Consider the following 16,335-nt stretch of genomic DNA (forward strand, 5'->3'; position numbering starts at 1 on the left):
GGTTACTCATTGCACATCGAGTAATCACGCGAGTAAATTAAATGTGCATCCCGGGATGCTAGTTTTCAAATATATCGGTAGAATAGTTGGATAGATTAGCTGTTAGGTTAGGGTTTTTATTTATCAGGTCTAGGGCTTTTGTAGGATTGATCTAGATTTATAATTTTAATATATCAAAGCCATTAGATATTTACAGTAGGTAGCTAGGTTCCTTTTCGATACATTTATGGCTATTTTATTGTATTTGTTGTTCATTATTATGGGTTTATGGGTTAACTTCAGTTTAGCGTTAGCTAGGATGTAGTGTGGGATTAGGGATTGTTAGGATTTTATTACATATATTTATTTATGACTTATTGACAAACTTGACATATTGACTTATGACATGACTGTATATATTTGTTCCCTTGCAACGCTACTGGTAGAAATATATTGTGGGAAAACTAAAGTAAATAACCACAATATAATGTAGTATTGTAGAATCAATTTGCTTATAAAAGAAATATTTGTTTTGCCTGTCCCTTAGCAGCTTGTATGACGATTACATTCTGTTTTCTACAGATTATCTGTGATTTTCACACTTGACCTTTAAAAATATAAGGTCATATATTATCATAAAACCTTATTTCAATGAGTGATTTATCCGGGCTCAGATCAAGGCAGATGCACGATCGTAGATTATTTTGGTCCGAAAGTGTGATTCAAAATGACTACAATTAAAGTTTGGATAATATCATTTCATTGAATATTAAAATACGTATACTACAAAATTACAGTATTCTGGAGAATTTGAGTGGATCAAATACAGTGCTCTACTACCAGTATTTTGTTATGTTAATTGTCCCTTTGAATGTCCTCTCATTGTTGATGAAAAATGTCACAAAATAATGACATGGTCGAATGATGGAATAGGCCTGTCATTATTAAAAGATGTCCCTTCTGGACCACAATATAGTTCCTTCAGAACTGGGGCGGGGATTCTGACCTGCAACTGGATGATGATCACGGGTGTCGCGGAGGCGGGGCGATATCTATACCCCAAAAACAAAATATTGTGACATTTATTAGTAGTTGTACTTTGACCAACTGACTATGACATTTGACAGACTTTACTTACTTTGACATACTTTATTGACAATTTAACTATGACATTCTACAGACTTATTTGATTTTGACATACTTTCTATTGACTTATTGATTACATCTTATTACAGACTTAATCTGATTAAGTCAAACATTACTACAACCTGCAATGATATTTCTTATTACTCTGACATAATTCACGGTTTAATAATTATTTAACAATATTAGGATTTATAGGCGTATAATACAAAACTCTTTCTTACTATGCGAAAAGGATTTTGGTTACTATTAACGGTTACGACGAAGGGTCCTACATAAACACTAAACGATCATTTGGCTAATCTACTGATCCAATTCAAGATATTAACTTATTTAATTAGAATTTATTTGAACTATTTACATTACTTTATAATAACTAGTAAAGGTAATTACGGTTTGCGGTATTTTTAAAGAATTTTAGATTTTTAGATTTTCTTATTGGATTTTTAGTATTTTAGGCAGGTCTAGGTCTAGCTAAGTAGGGGTAAGTTAGGGTTAGTTGAGGAGAGAGGTGGGAGATGTTACAATATTCCTGTCTTGTTGGTGATTAAAATTAATTTGATTACATTCATTAGGTTTTTAGGTATGTTTTGATAAATTCTTCTATAACTCAAAAACTACGACAGTAATAAAAAATCCCAGAAATTACTTTTTTGCATATTAAATGAGGATTAATTAAATAGTAAATAATTATTCCAATAATTAATAATTGAAGAAGAGAAATTAAGTATTTTTCAAAATTAGAAAATTGCTTAAGTGTTCATTCATTGGAGGTCTTACCCTACTTATCTGTGGGTGTGTAATGATCGGTATAAAAAGAATTAATATTTTTTCTGTAGATATAACAACATTTAATATAATTTCAGAAAATATAATAACTCATTTTGTATAATATACATTTGGTATATTATTAAAATTTTTAATATCATTTTATATAATTATCTTTTGATATAACACTCATTTATTATAACGATCATGTGATATAATGCTCATTTATTATACAAGTATTATTATATATGCATTATTCGGTATAATATAGGTATTTTTATGACGACATATGTAAATGTTTAACGCCTGATACTTTTTTTTACAGCAAACACGTACATACTAACAAGTATCGTAACTATCGTGAGGCTTCCAATTTGAATCTAAAAAAAACATCCAATGTTTAATTTAAAAATATATATATAAATTTTTCTTTGCAAATTGGGTTTTCTTTACCTAATCTAAACTTTTTTCCTTTCATTTTATATAGGGGTTACAATTCCAACCTAACCTAACCTAGTATTCTGGTAGTGGTTTGTTTGTGTAATGGACGCAATCCTAACCTAACCTAACCTACTTTTCTGGTAGCGGTTCGTTTTGTGTAGGGGTCGCAGTTCTTAACCTAACCTAACCTAGTATTCTGGTAGTGGTTTGTTTGTGTAATGGACGCAATCCTAACCTAACCTAACCTACTTTTCTGGTAGCGGTTCGTTTTGTGTAGGGGTCGCAGTTCTTAACCTAACCTAACCTACTATTCTGGTAGCGGTTGGTTTTGTGTAGGGGTCGCAGTTCTTAACCTTACCTACCTAGTTATAAATAGCAGTTTGTTATACGTAGAAAGAGTATCGTTTTTTGTAGTGTGTAATAGTAAATGTGGAATTATATATCTAATACATTATATCAACACAGGTTAAATATAACAATTCTACTTTAGATGAAATAACTTTATATCATAAATTCGGTATAGGAAATATGCATTATACTTCAAGAATGTTATGCTAAATGTTATTAGATCAATTAATCATTATATAAAATGATAATATACGCTTACCTCTCCCAGCGCATATCGCTGACAATACAGAGAGGTAATGCAGCCAGCGTTATGGGCTCAATGCCGCAGGCGGAGGTTCTAGAAGGGGTATTCTCTTTATAACTTCTTTTTATTTTTATATATTTTATTAGTATAATTTAGTTTTTATATAATATTATAAGTATTAGTTAAATTTTTAAGTAGGTTTATTTTAATTTTAGTTTAGTTTTTTAATCTTTAATTCATAGTTAGTTTTAATGTTTTTTTTTTATTACTTAAGACTTCATTTAAGCAGTATTATTTTATGGTAGAGTTTTTAACATTTATATAAGAAGGTTAAATAAATTTCTAATATTATTTAAGTGTTGTTATATCATTTAATAATTATACTAAATAAGCGTTATTGCAACTGATATTATAATAAAAATGTTTATAGCCATCGATACGCACCCCTTATCTGTTATTCAAACTCGTTCCAGGTGTAGCTGAGATGTTCGCCCTCATGCTTCTGGCCATTATAGGCTGGCAAGGAACATGCAGCTCGGACCTCAGTACAGAACTAACAGGGCGACAAGCCACTGTTGTCATTTGGGCCCTGGCATTTTCAGTTACACTGCCAGCGTTCTTCGTGGGGGGCTTTGACGTAGAAACGTCACATATAAGGTAAGAAAACCCATCAATGGAAATGTCATATAGATCAGTGCCGTTTCGAAATTGATGGATATATTAAATATTTATTCTTACCTATTTCTAAATAAAACTATAAGTAAGTTTGACAAATATACTCGTAATACCTGCTACGTTCACATTTTCTTCCATCAATCGAATTACTCGTGGGAATTAATTAATTATTCTCTTAGTCTTTAATAATTATTTATTGCTTGTAGGTAAATAAAAAAAATATTACAGTGAAACCTGGTTAAGTGGGACCTGGATAAGTGAGAAACCTCTATATCTGGGACTCATGGTGCGGTCCCGACACTTTAGCACTGAATTACCTCTGTTAGTGAGATAAAACGAACCTCTATAACTGGGATTAGTTGTTGTAATTTTATAGTCACATTTACCTCTATAATTGAGACAGGGAGTGTATTTTACCTCTTCTACTGAGACTATATTTATAAAATTACATTTTCCTAATTGTTTTTTTAGAATTTTATACGAATTACCTCTGTATCTGAGATAACGTCAATCTATGACCTCTCTAACTTGGACTTTATTGATCTATTTCCGTATTCTTACTAACTCTTAGTCTATCCACAAATTTCGCATTTACTTAATTGTGTCTAAACGACTTCAAGTTTCATTTAGTTACTTTCTGTAGTTAAAACTATCGAAACGAAAGCTGAAATCTTGATAAGTAACAACAATAAACAAATTTGCATTTAATAAATTTCTAAGACGCTATGAAGTCCGTGTTGATTGAAAAAATCTATTCTTTGGAAAATCATTCAAAATAAATTCAAAGGTATATTTAAACAGACTTAAAAAATAATTAGGGACAAGGATTATTTTACCTAAACATTTAAAGATAATTACAAAATAGAAATACCTTATTAACCACCTCTATAACTGAGATACATCCTCTATTCTCATCTCTATTAATGGGACCCTCAGTAAATGAGACAGAAATTTATTTGTACCTGGCTAACTGAGAGCCTGGGTAAGTGGAATACCTCTTTAAGTGAGACAAATCTGCTCGTCCCTTGAAGTCTCACTTATCCAGTGAAACTTGGTTAAGTGGGACCTGGATAAGTGGGAAACCTCTATAGCTGGGACTCATAGTGCGGTCCCGGCACGTTGGCGCTGAATTACCTCTGTTAGTGAGAAAAAACAGACCTCTATAACTGAGATTAGTTGTTTCGATTTTATAGTCAAATTTACCTCTATTACTGAGACAGAGAGTGTATGTTACCTCTTTTACTGAGACTATATTTAAAAGATTACATTTGCTTCATTGTTTTTAGAATGTTATAGGAGTCGACCTCTGTATCTGAGATAACGTCAAACTATGACCTCTCTAACTTGGACTTTATTGAAGATCTTGGACTTTAGTCTAACCGAAAATTCCGCATTCGGTTAATTGTGTCTAAACGACTTCAAGTTTTATTTAGTTAGTTTGAGTAAGTAGTTAAAACTATCGAAACGAAAAACCAAAAATTAATTCTCATTTATTTAAGTTCTAAGACACAATGAAGTCCGTTTTTTAATTTTATTTAATAAAATCCATCCTTTGTAGAAGAAGAATCAATCAAAGTTAATTCGAATAAAAATTTGAACAGACTTAAAAAACTATTTAAGGACAAGAAATATTTGACCTTTATTTATTGTTGATGATTACAATTCATACATAATGTTGACAAAATACCTTATTTACCACCTCTATAACTGAAAGGTTATTCCTTTCTCACCTCTATTAATGGAACACTCTATAAATGAGACATACATTTATTTATACCTGGCTAACTGAGACCCTGTGTAAGTGGAAAACCTCTTTAAGTGAGACAAATTTGCTTGTCCCTTGAGATCCCACTTATCCAGGTTTCACTGTATATATATATGTCGACGCTCAGGTGATGTAATTGGTAAATTGAAAATAATGGGCGCTTACATGACATACTTACGATTTATCAAAAACACTTGTAAGCGACGTGGGTAATAAAGATGTCTGTTCAAGAGGCTATGGGAGCGTATTAGAGGCGTCAGGGGTTTTTGTAACGTCTGAATGTGTTCTCGGAAATTGCTCTGTTTGATAATTAATTAGCTTATGGTTTTTGTGGACTAGAGTAAGTGGGATCGCCAGGCTGCAGGCTGGCGTCACTCTGGGATTGAATCTCAATCTGGTCGGACAGTAGCAATAGAGACTGCATTACGCCTCGCGTACTTGTACTCGCGTTAAATATCTACGCCCTACGGATGTACCACCTAGTGCATCTAGCCATTCCTGGTTACCTAAACCTACATTAAGCCCCGACATCAGATCGTGGGATCGTAACGCGAAAGTACTGCGGGGTTTGTACCTAAAGAAAATTCGATGCATTGTGTATGTTGTGATTTGTGATATCGTGGAATTATGAACTGAAGAGTGAATATTTCAATTTGTGCAAAGACGTAAGGTGTAAAGTTAATATGCGGTGAAACTGGTGGTTTCCTGTAAATCCTGTTTGGAGTGTCGTGGATCAAATCGGGTCAGTTCGTTCCATTATGATTTATGATTGTTACGTTGATGATTTATCGTTCATGTCGTTAATTTGCCTGCATGAAGTTGATCCTTAAAAGTGGATTGTTCCGTTTTACGTATAAGCGGAGATGTTATTCTTGAGTATATATTATGAAATTGAATCGAGTACTTTATCTCTACTTAAAAACATTGTGGCATTTGTCCGACAGTATGTAGCCTGTTTGGAGAATTTGTAATAATTTTCCAAGACAATAAGACGATGTTTTTATGGTGATTATTGGAGAAAAGATACGAGTGAACTTGAAATTAAATTTGAAATCATTTGCTATAGAGATTTAAGATAACGATCGAAGAGTAATAATCTTCGTTAGCCATTTCCTTGTCTGAAGTTTGCCTGGAGGAGATCGCTGTTTGGCGATGAGTCCGCCTGTTGTTACGAACCTACCGGTTTCTATTTGTCCTCGATCCTGTACCATTTTTTGTAGTGAACGATGAAACATTTTTATTGTTTTTATTAGATACTAGTAGTTGGGCTAACACTATCGAGATAATATGAGATCCCTGATTACCTATACCTACTAATATTTTGTCTATTTTTAAACTAGAGTTTTGAATGAGGTATTTAAAAGCGAGTATTTTCAAATTACGAAATTGTTGCTTTTTATAGCCTGTTGTGGAATCCGTTTTTAGTATAGTACTTTAAAAACTAAAATAAACATTAAAGTTAGTTTCTCGTTTAATCCGTTAATTCATAATGCAATGCTTAATTTTAAGCGAGTAATACCTAGTTACTACGTTATAAAGAGACATTTCGTAGCAAACTAAATAATGATTTAGTTGTTGTTTAAATTAACGGATATTGGTTGAAAATTGATTTTTAAAGGAACTAAGAGCTTACTTAGTTTGATATTGTTTTGAATGTTTCGACTGAACAGTTGATTGTCCACCCATCCATCATTTTATGGACTTTAACTTGCATAGTTATCGATAAAAAGAGTTTGGTCCATTCTTAAGTATCTGACTGGTATTTTGGTTTTGATAAACTCGAATAATACGGAAGCATGATGCAAGAGCAATGAGATCTTGTAAGGTCAATGTATGGATTGAAGTTATTCGATTAGTAACCTTTTGTAAGGTAATTGTTTTTATGGCGACTGGAGAATTCATAAATAATAATCTGCTACTTAGTCACCTGGTTTTCAATGAAAGATGTAAGTACGTAAATTGAGATTGAAGCCTTCAATCTGATTATTTTGGTCTAGGCATGTCTTACAACAGTTACAACACATTACTTATCGACGTATAGTCAAAGTATTACAACCGATAAATTACGAGACGTAAGATTTACGCCCATTTCTGTGAAGAATACAAGTCTTATTATCGATTAAAATAAAGTCCAAAGTATTTTGGCGATGAATCAGTGAAAGAAGCGTTGAACTCCTAGTTAAATGGGTCCATTCCGGGTGCCTACCTGCTGATTTTTTTTTTGTTTATGGCCGAATGTTGCACAACTTGTACAAGTGTTGTTTGTCTTTTAATGTACCCAATGATTTGGGTCGAGTTTTTTTTTTGGTCGTCAAGATGACACCAATTGACGTTGTTTGATAACGTTGTTTGGCAACAAAAAAATACTATAGAATACGCTTTTGGAGAGACGGCAAAAACATCGTTACTTTCAGATCGTTAATCAATAACGTTGTTAGTATAAATATGTTAAAAACATTATAAGTGATAGTGATCAATACCTAACTATTAAAAAAAAAACTTTGTGAATTTTAACAACGAATGAGATGCCGTGATATTTCTTTATTTAGGTTCTAAAAACTTCTAAATCAGCACTTTCCAATAATATGAATAGCTGTTAATTTTTTTGAGAGAATGAACTTTTTGCGTTTTCTGGTTACATTTTTAATGGTACGGAAATAAAGTTTGTGAGACATTGAAATGCAAATTTAAAGTGAATAATCACAGGTTCGATTCCTGGTTGGGACTGAGATCAAGTAACAAAGAATAGTCAGTTATAGCCGTTGTCGACGCATAAGAATGTTTATTCTTTAAATAATTTGGATGGCTGAATATCGGAACTGAAATTCAGTTGGTTTATGTGACTTCAATGCAAAGTTATTTTAGAGAGTGAGAACTAAGAGTAATTTGAGTATTGATGACTTTAGTGACTTATGTAGGTGCATCACTTTGTGTTTAGCTTGTCGGTCGATCGTAGGTCACATACCCGAATCAGATATATTCTCACGCATATTTAGTGAAAATGTGTTTGGTAAAGGAGGCTGCGCGGCGACCACAGGTGATGATACATAGTGTTAGGGATGATGATGACACCCGTGGTGGTGTTGATGCCTTGTGTGGCATGGTTTGGGTTCCTGTGTGGAACCGTTGGAGTGATCGGTGTATCACTTTGGAAGTGGCCTGAGTGCTGCTGTGGTCAGTGGACCATATGTGTTGTGATGTGACAATGTGAGTCACGCGTGTTGTGGCCGGCGTGCCACAGGTTTTGAGATGTGACAAGGTATGTCGCATGTGCTGTGGCCGGTGTGCTACAGGTATTAAGACTGTTGAGAGTTGATATGTGATAGTTGAGACATGACATCTTTGTGACTTGTGATGGACGTGGTCGGTGTACCACACGTGTTGTGACGTGACAAGGTATGTCACATATGTTGTGGCCGTGGTGCCACAGGTATTGAAACGGTTGAGACATGACAGCTTTGTGACGAACGTGGTCGGTGGACCATGTGGTTACGGCAGGCGTGCCGTGTGACAATTACTATGAGAGACAGTGACATTTAGCGCAAGCCTTATCGCCTGTAGACTTGCAGTGGTGGTGCCCGCATGTGGTGCGGGCCAGAGTGCTTTGAGATTTGAGATTTGAGAAGTCACATAAATGTTGTAACAACGAGGTGTTGTTTTGATCAATGTAATTTAAATGATATTGATGATGTTCTTATAAGAAAATATAGGTACTCAAACTATTCTTTGTTGCTTGTATTTGTAAAAGAGTTCATTCGATTCGAGCATTTTATTGATTATTTATGTTAGTACTCTTAACGATATTCGTGGCAGAATAACCTTCGTTAGTTAGGTCGTTAGTTCGTCGAAAGTTAGGTCGGATCTGTAGCGATATTAATTGCCTAATGGATCTTAGTGATATGTAGTGATATTAATAGCCGAATGGATCTTAGTGATCTGTAGTGATGTTAATAGCCGAATGGATCTTAGTGATCTGTAGTGATATTAGTGGCAGAATAGCCGAACGGTAAAGTTGAATTAAAATTTGCTGAGTTGTCATAATGACTATTGTAACATGTCACAGGCTCCTTTCCATGTTAACATTATATGTGAACATAGTATTGTTCTATTTTTAAGTAGGTTAAATTTCCAATATTGTGTCCCACGGTAATTTAAGTATTTATATTTCTTCTCATATCTCAAGTGGGCCATTTCGTCTGAAATTCTAGATATAGTTTTGAAGAGCCTAGTGATTAATAGTAAACCAATATATTAAGATACTTATTCATAAAATAATTTGAACTTTATTTCAATGTCATAAAGCTTTTATAGTTTAAAAATCTTTTAAAAATCAGTTTGGTTTCTTATGTTTCAAGTGCGTAGACTCGTATTTCGCACGTCATCGTAAAATTGAATGAATAATGTTTGTTTTGGTTAAAATATTCTATGCAAAATTGAACCATATTATAAAGAATTTAGAAAGGGGCGGAGTTCTACAATATGTGCTCATATAGAAAAACAAACGGTGGTTAGAATAAAAACTGTAGTGTCAATCCCATAGGCGTAAAGAAATAGTTTAAACCACACCCTAAAGTAGGTCAAATTGGACCTTATTTTAATTAGGGAATAAGGTGTAATTAGTGAAAGGACTGTACGAAATTATGAAATTCAGTATTGGTTATTGGGAAACCAATGACGTACAAGGAAGTGGGAAATAGCAGGGATGACGGGATCTAAGGTAGGGATCAATAGAGTCCCTTACGAGATGACTCTTCGTGGCCTTCCGCAAACCGTCGGACGTCGGTTCTCTAGCTAGGTCTATCTAGGTTACCTATGTTGTGTCCTGACCTGGACTTTGCTAGTTTCTCATGATGCTGGTAGAGTTTGGATTGGAGCATAATATAGTGTAATTTGTTGTGGGGTTTTACTTGAATAATTTTAGAGAAGTACATTTAAATTGTGTTAATTTTAGTGGGTTTAATTCCTTTTGTGTTGTTTATTGATTTGTGGTTCAGACAAGTGCTAGTATTTAATATTGTACTAGTAAAGTTTAAATTATAAATCAATAGACTTATTAGTATTGTAAAGTTAATTTTGTTCATAGTGGTTTTGTAATTTTTAGTGAATTTTAATTATTTATTGATTTGTGCTTAGACAAGCGCTAGTGTGTTATAATATACTAAGTGAAGTCTAAGTTATAAGTCAATAGAGTCTTAAAGATTGTAAAATCTTGAGTTGTTTCCAGTGAAAATTAATTAGTTTGTGTTATAATTGTGTTTAATATGTGTAGTGTTTGGCCTGGTTTATTTTAGTGATATTAAGCACTGAAATGAACTTGGTTGGAATACTCTATATATTAATTTTAATTTAGTTTAGTGAGTTGTTTCGTTCATACTAATGGGTTAGAGAGAACTAGTTCCGATCCAACATAGTGTTGGGGGGTTAGTAAGTTGTGCAGGTAACCTAACGGTGGCAACTACAGCGCAGATTACTAACTTGCGGTGTTTTTGATAAAACCCAGGTGGGGACCTGGCAGTTCCTGCATTTATTAAGACAGGGTCACCCCCTAGGATCTGGAAGATTTGGGTTGTCATCTAGACTTCTTAAAGAAGCCAGATTCTAGTCCAATTATCCCGTATCTATATACTTATATATTCACTTTTATATTACCCCTTTCCGGCCTTACTTCTGCTGTCCCAATCCACTGTGTGGAAGTATGGCTAGCACACGGAGAAATAGGATTTTTAGGTCTAAAACGAGGTGTCTCCACTCGTCTTAGTTAGCTATAGCATAGAAATTACTCATTGCACATCGAGTAATTACGCGAGTAAATTAAATGTGTATCCCGGGATACTAGTTTGCAAATATTTCGGTAGAGTAGTTGGATAGATTAGCTGTTAGGTTAGGGTTTTTATTTATCAGGTCTAGGGCTTTTGTAGGATTGATCTAGATTTATAATTTTAATATATCAAAGCCATTAGATATTTACAGTAGGTAGCTAGGTTCCTTTTCGATACATTTATGGCTATTTTATTGTATTTGTTGTTCATTATTATGGGTTAATGGGTTAACTTCAGTTTAGCGTTAGCTAGGAAGTAGTGTGGGATTAGGGATTGTTAGGATTTTATTACATATATTTATTTATGACTAATTGACAAACTTGACATATTGACTTATGACATGACTGTATATATATATTTTGTCCCTTGTAACGCTACTGGTAGAAATATATTGTGGGAAAAACTAAAGTTAATAACCACAATATAATGTAGTATTGTAGAATCAGTTTGCTTACAAAGAAATATTTGTTTTGCCTGTCCCTTAGCAGTTTGTATGACGATTACATTCTGTTTTCTACAGATTATCTGTGATTTTAACACTTGACCTTTAAAAATATAAGGTCATATATTATCATAAAATCTTATTTCAATGAGTGATTTATCCGGGCTCAGATCAAGGCAGATGCACGATCGTAGAATATTTTGGTCCGAAAGTGTGATTCAAAATGTCTACAGCTAAAGTTTGGATAATATCATTTCATTGAATATTAAAATACGTATACTACAAAATTGCAGTATTCTGGAGAATTTGAGTGGATCAAATACAGCTGCTCTACTACCAGTATTTTGTTATGTTAAATTGTCCCTTTGATGTCCTCTCATTGTTGACGAAAAATGTCACAAAATAATGACATGGTCGAATGATGGTGATGGCCTGTCATTATTAAAAGATGTCCCTTCTGGACCACAATATAGTTCCTTCAGAACTGGGGCGGGGATTCTGACCTGCAACTGGATGATGATCACGGGTGTCGCGGAGGCGGGGCGATATCTATACCCCAAAAACAAAATATTGTGACATTTATTAGTAGTTGTACTTTGACCAACTGACTATGACATTTGACAGACTTTACTTACTTTGACATACTTTACTGACAATTTGACTATGACATACTTTACTGACAATTTGACTATGACATTCTACAGACTTACATTGACATACTTTACTGACAATTTAACTATGACATTTTACAGACTTACTTGATTATGACATACTTACTATTGATTTATTGATTACATCTTATTACAGACTTAATCTGATTAAGTCAAACATTACTATAACCTGCAATGATATTTCTTAATACTCTGACATAATTCACGGTTTAATAATTATCTGACATTATTAGGATTTATAGGTGTTTTATTCATAACTCTTTCCTATTATGCGAAAAGGATTTCGGTTACTATTAACGGTTACGACGAAGGGTCCTACATAAACACTAAACGATCATTTGGCCAATCTACTGATCCAATTCAAGATATTAACTTATTTAATTAGAATTTATTCAGGTTATTTGCATTATTTTATAATAATTAGTCAAGGTAGATACGGTTTGCGGTATTTTAAAGATTATTTAAAATTTTGGATTTTCTTATTGGAATTTTTAGTATTTTAGGTAGGTCTAGGTTTAGCTAAGTAGGGGTTAGTTAGGGTTATTTGAGGAGAGAGGGGGGGAGAGTGTTACACTATTAAATGTCTTATTGCACACGAGGACGTGTGACAGTCAGGATCGCCGTGTCGACGCTCAGGTGATGTAATTGGTAAATTGAAAATAATGGGCGCTTACATGACATACTTACGATTTATCAAAAACACTTGTAAGCGACGTGGGTAATAAAGATGTCTGTTCAAGAGGCTATGGGAGCGTATTAGAGGCGTCAGGGGTTTTTGTAACGTCTGAATGTGTTCTCGGAAATTGCTCTGTTTGATAATTAATTAGCTTATGGTTTTTGTGGACTAGAGTAAGTGGGATCGCCAGGCTGCAGGCTGGCGTCACTCTGGGATTGAATCTCAATCTGGTCGGACAGTAGCAATAGAGACTGCATTACGCCTCGCGTACTTGTACTCGCGTTAAATATCTACGCCCTACGGATGTACCACCTAGTGCATCTAGCCATTCCTGGTTACCTAAACCTACATTAAGCCCCGACATATATATATATTTACAGTAAAGTCGCATGCGCAATGAAATTGATGTTATGTAAACATCAAATCAATATGTGGGTAATGTCCTCCTTATTTTGTATTCACTTCAGAAACTACACTTTGTCACGAGTTCACAAATTAAAATGGAAGACGAATCATACACAAATAGCTGAATATATTTTCTGTAACAATGCACTTTTGAACCAAAAGCTTCATAACGTGTGACTAACTGAGTCATTTCTATACAAAGCTGGATAACTTGGTTTAAAAGCGGTATAGAAGCTTTTGACAGCCTCTATACAAGTGTTATTCAGCGATCCAATGTGTGGGCACACACTTATACAGCTATTACATCACTGTTATTCAGTATTAAGCGGCGTGGGCATGCCCACTTTGCGCCCAAACCTTCTGTATAACGTCTGTATTAGCGCTTATACAGAAGATATACAGCTACCTTATTCAGTATTCAGTACGGCATGCTCTATTATTCAAACAATATTCAGCTACTTTTGTGTTACTTGGGCTAGAACGTGTCCACATCGTTTCATATCCGTTCATAACGGGTTTAGTACCCGTTGTAACCACGTATCATCCCCGTAGCATCCACCTATAATCCCCATAGCATCCGGGTTTCATCCCTTAGGTACCCGCATTTTATTCGCGAGAGCAAGACTTAGGGTTGTAAAAAAACGGTTTTTTTCTGACTTGAAAAAAAAACATGAAAAAAAACCGTGAAAAAAAAACCGATTTTTTCTGGAGTACGTTTTTTTTCAAAAGTATGAATACTCAAAATTTGCAAGGCAGTTAATACTTTTATACGGTTGTTTTACTTGTTTTAGACTTTATGTTAACCATTAAACCAATTTAATTTAACAACTTTGATTAATAACAACATAAATGAAATCTGTAGTGGTAGTTATCGCAATTTACTGTTGGCAACACCAACGCCTCTCGTCGCCGCATCGGGGAATTCAGGGATTCTCCAAAAATTACTTAGTTTTGAGTTACTTATATAAATAAATCACGAAAATCCGTTATTGTGGCATATTTTTGTTTATCTGAAAAAAAAACCTAATTTAGAAAAAAAACCATGGTGCCAGATTTTTTTTCATGTTTTTTTTTTCATAAATTTGAAAAAAAACATTTGTTTTTTTTTCTATTTGCAACCCTAGCAAGACTCGGCAGAAAGAGCGACCGAATAGTTATCAGACTGGCAAGAGCGAGCAAGAAATATGGCAACGCCTTTATAACGGGCTTAGAAAGGTCACCATACGCGGTTATAACCCGTATGCTCACCGTTTCGCCGCCTGCACGCACCGTTCTGGCAACTTTGCGTGCCGTGCACGGAGCGTTTCGGCACCGGCAAAATATCCTCGCCGACAATTTTTGACGGTCCGTGCATGGCACGCGACGGGTATGGTCGGTGACGGAACGGGCTAGTGGGCATAGTCTCATACATTTTAATACAAAGAATATTTTTTTGCCTGAAACGTTCCTACTACCACTACGGTGTATGGGCAGAGACCTTTTATGTCAATGCCAAACTGGCTCCAATTTCACCACGGTGACAGGTGCGACAATTGTAAAACATCACTGTTGCTGACGTCACAGGCATCCATGGGCTACGGTTACCGCTTACCATCGGGCGGGCCGTATTCCTGTTTGCCACCATCATTGTTTTATAAAAAAAAAAACTTTATTATATCGAAAAAAAACAGATATTTCTCTTGCTAAGTTTATGACAATTGTCACAAGAAACACTACAATTGTCACGAAATTCCGACATATAACTCATTACCTGTCAAGAATTACCTACAATTCTTCTAAATCTTGACAATTGTCAGAAACTTCGTAAAAGAAATATCTGTTTTTTCCGATATAATAAAGTTTTTTAAATAATACAATGATGGTAGCAAACAGGAATACGGCCCGCCCGATGGTAAGTGGTAACCGTAGCCCATGGATGCCTGTGACGTCAGCAACAGTGATTTTACAATTGTCGCACCTGTCACCGTGGTGAAATTGGGGCCTGATGGTAGCCGTAAAGGGTCGTATTCAAAGAATATAATACTCACTACAAGAAGAACGATAAAGTCACACCGTGAAAAGTCTGCAGCGATTTTGATAGCCCACGCAGCGCAAGTGTCACTTTAAACGTCAAACTTCTATGAAATTATGACGTATAAATAACACATAACATTGCGTGGGCTATCAAATCCACTGCTGACTTTTCTTGGTGCGACTCTAACTCCATACAAAAAAAAAAGGAATGTCCCTTTCAAAAGTTGGTTTATACAGTGAAACCTGGATAAGTGGGATCTCAAGAGATGAGCAAATTTGTCTCACTTAAAGAGGTTTTCCACTTACACATGGTCTCAGTTAGCCAGGTATAAATAAATGTATGTCTCATTTATAGAGTGTTCCATTAATAGAGGTGAGAAAGGAATAACCTTTCAGTTATAGAGGTGGTAAATAAGGTATTTTGTCAACATTATGTATGAATTGTAATCATCAACAATAAATAAAGGTCAAATATTTCTTGTCCTTAAATAGTTTTTTTAAGTCTGTTCAAATTTTTATTCGAATTAACTTTGATTGATTCTTCTTCTACAAAGGATGGATTTTATTAAATAAAATTAAAAAACGGACTTCATTGTGTCTTAGAACTTAAATAAATGAGAATTAATTTTTGGTTTTTCGTTTCGATAGTTTTAACTACTTACTCTTACTTTAAGTTATGAACATTGATTGTTATTACATATTTTAATTTAATTTGTTTGACATGCCTAGAATTAGTTATTATACGAGTATTAGTTGTTATTTTAGAATAAGAATTGCTGTGCCCTTACAGGGTCCATGTCACTGTACTGGAAATTATTGTAACACCTTTATGTAACAACATGGAAATGCAATACACAATAAACAATAAACAATAAACAAACTAACTAAATAAAACTTGAAGTCGTTTAGACACAATTAACCGAATGCGGAATTTTCGGTTAGACTA

The sequence above is a fragment of the Cydia splendana genome, unplaced genomic scaffold, assembly GCF_910591565.1.
Source record: "Cydia splendana unplaced genomic scaffold, ilCydSple1.2 scaffold_71_ctg1, whole genome shotgun sequence".
Classification (NCBI taxonomy): domain Eukaryota; kingdom Metazoa; phylum Arthropoda; class Insecta; order Lepidoptera; family Tortricidae; genus Cydia; species Cydia splendana.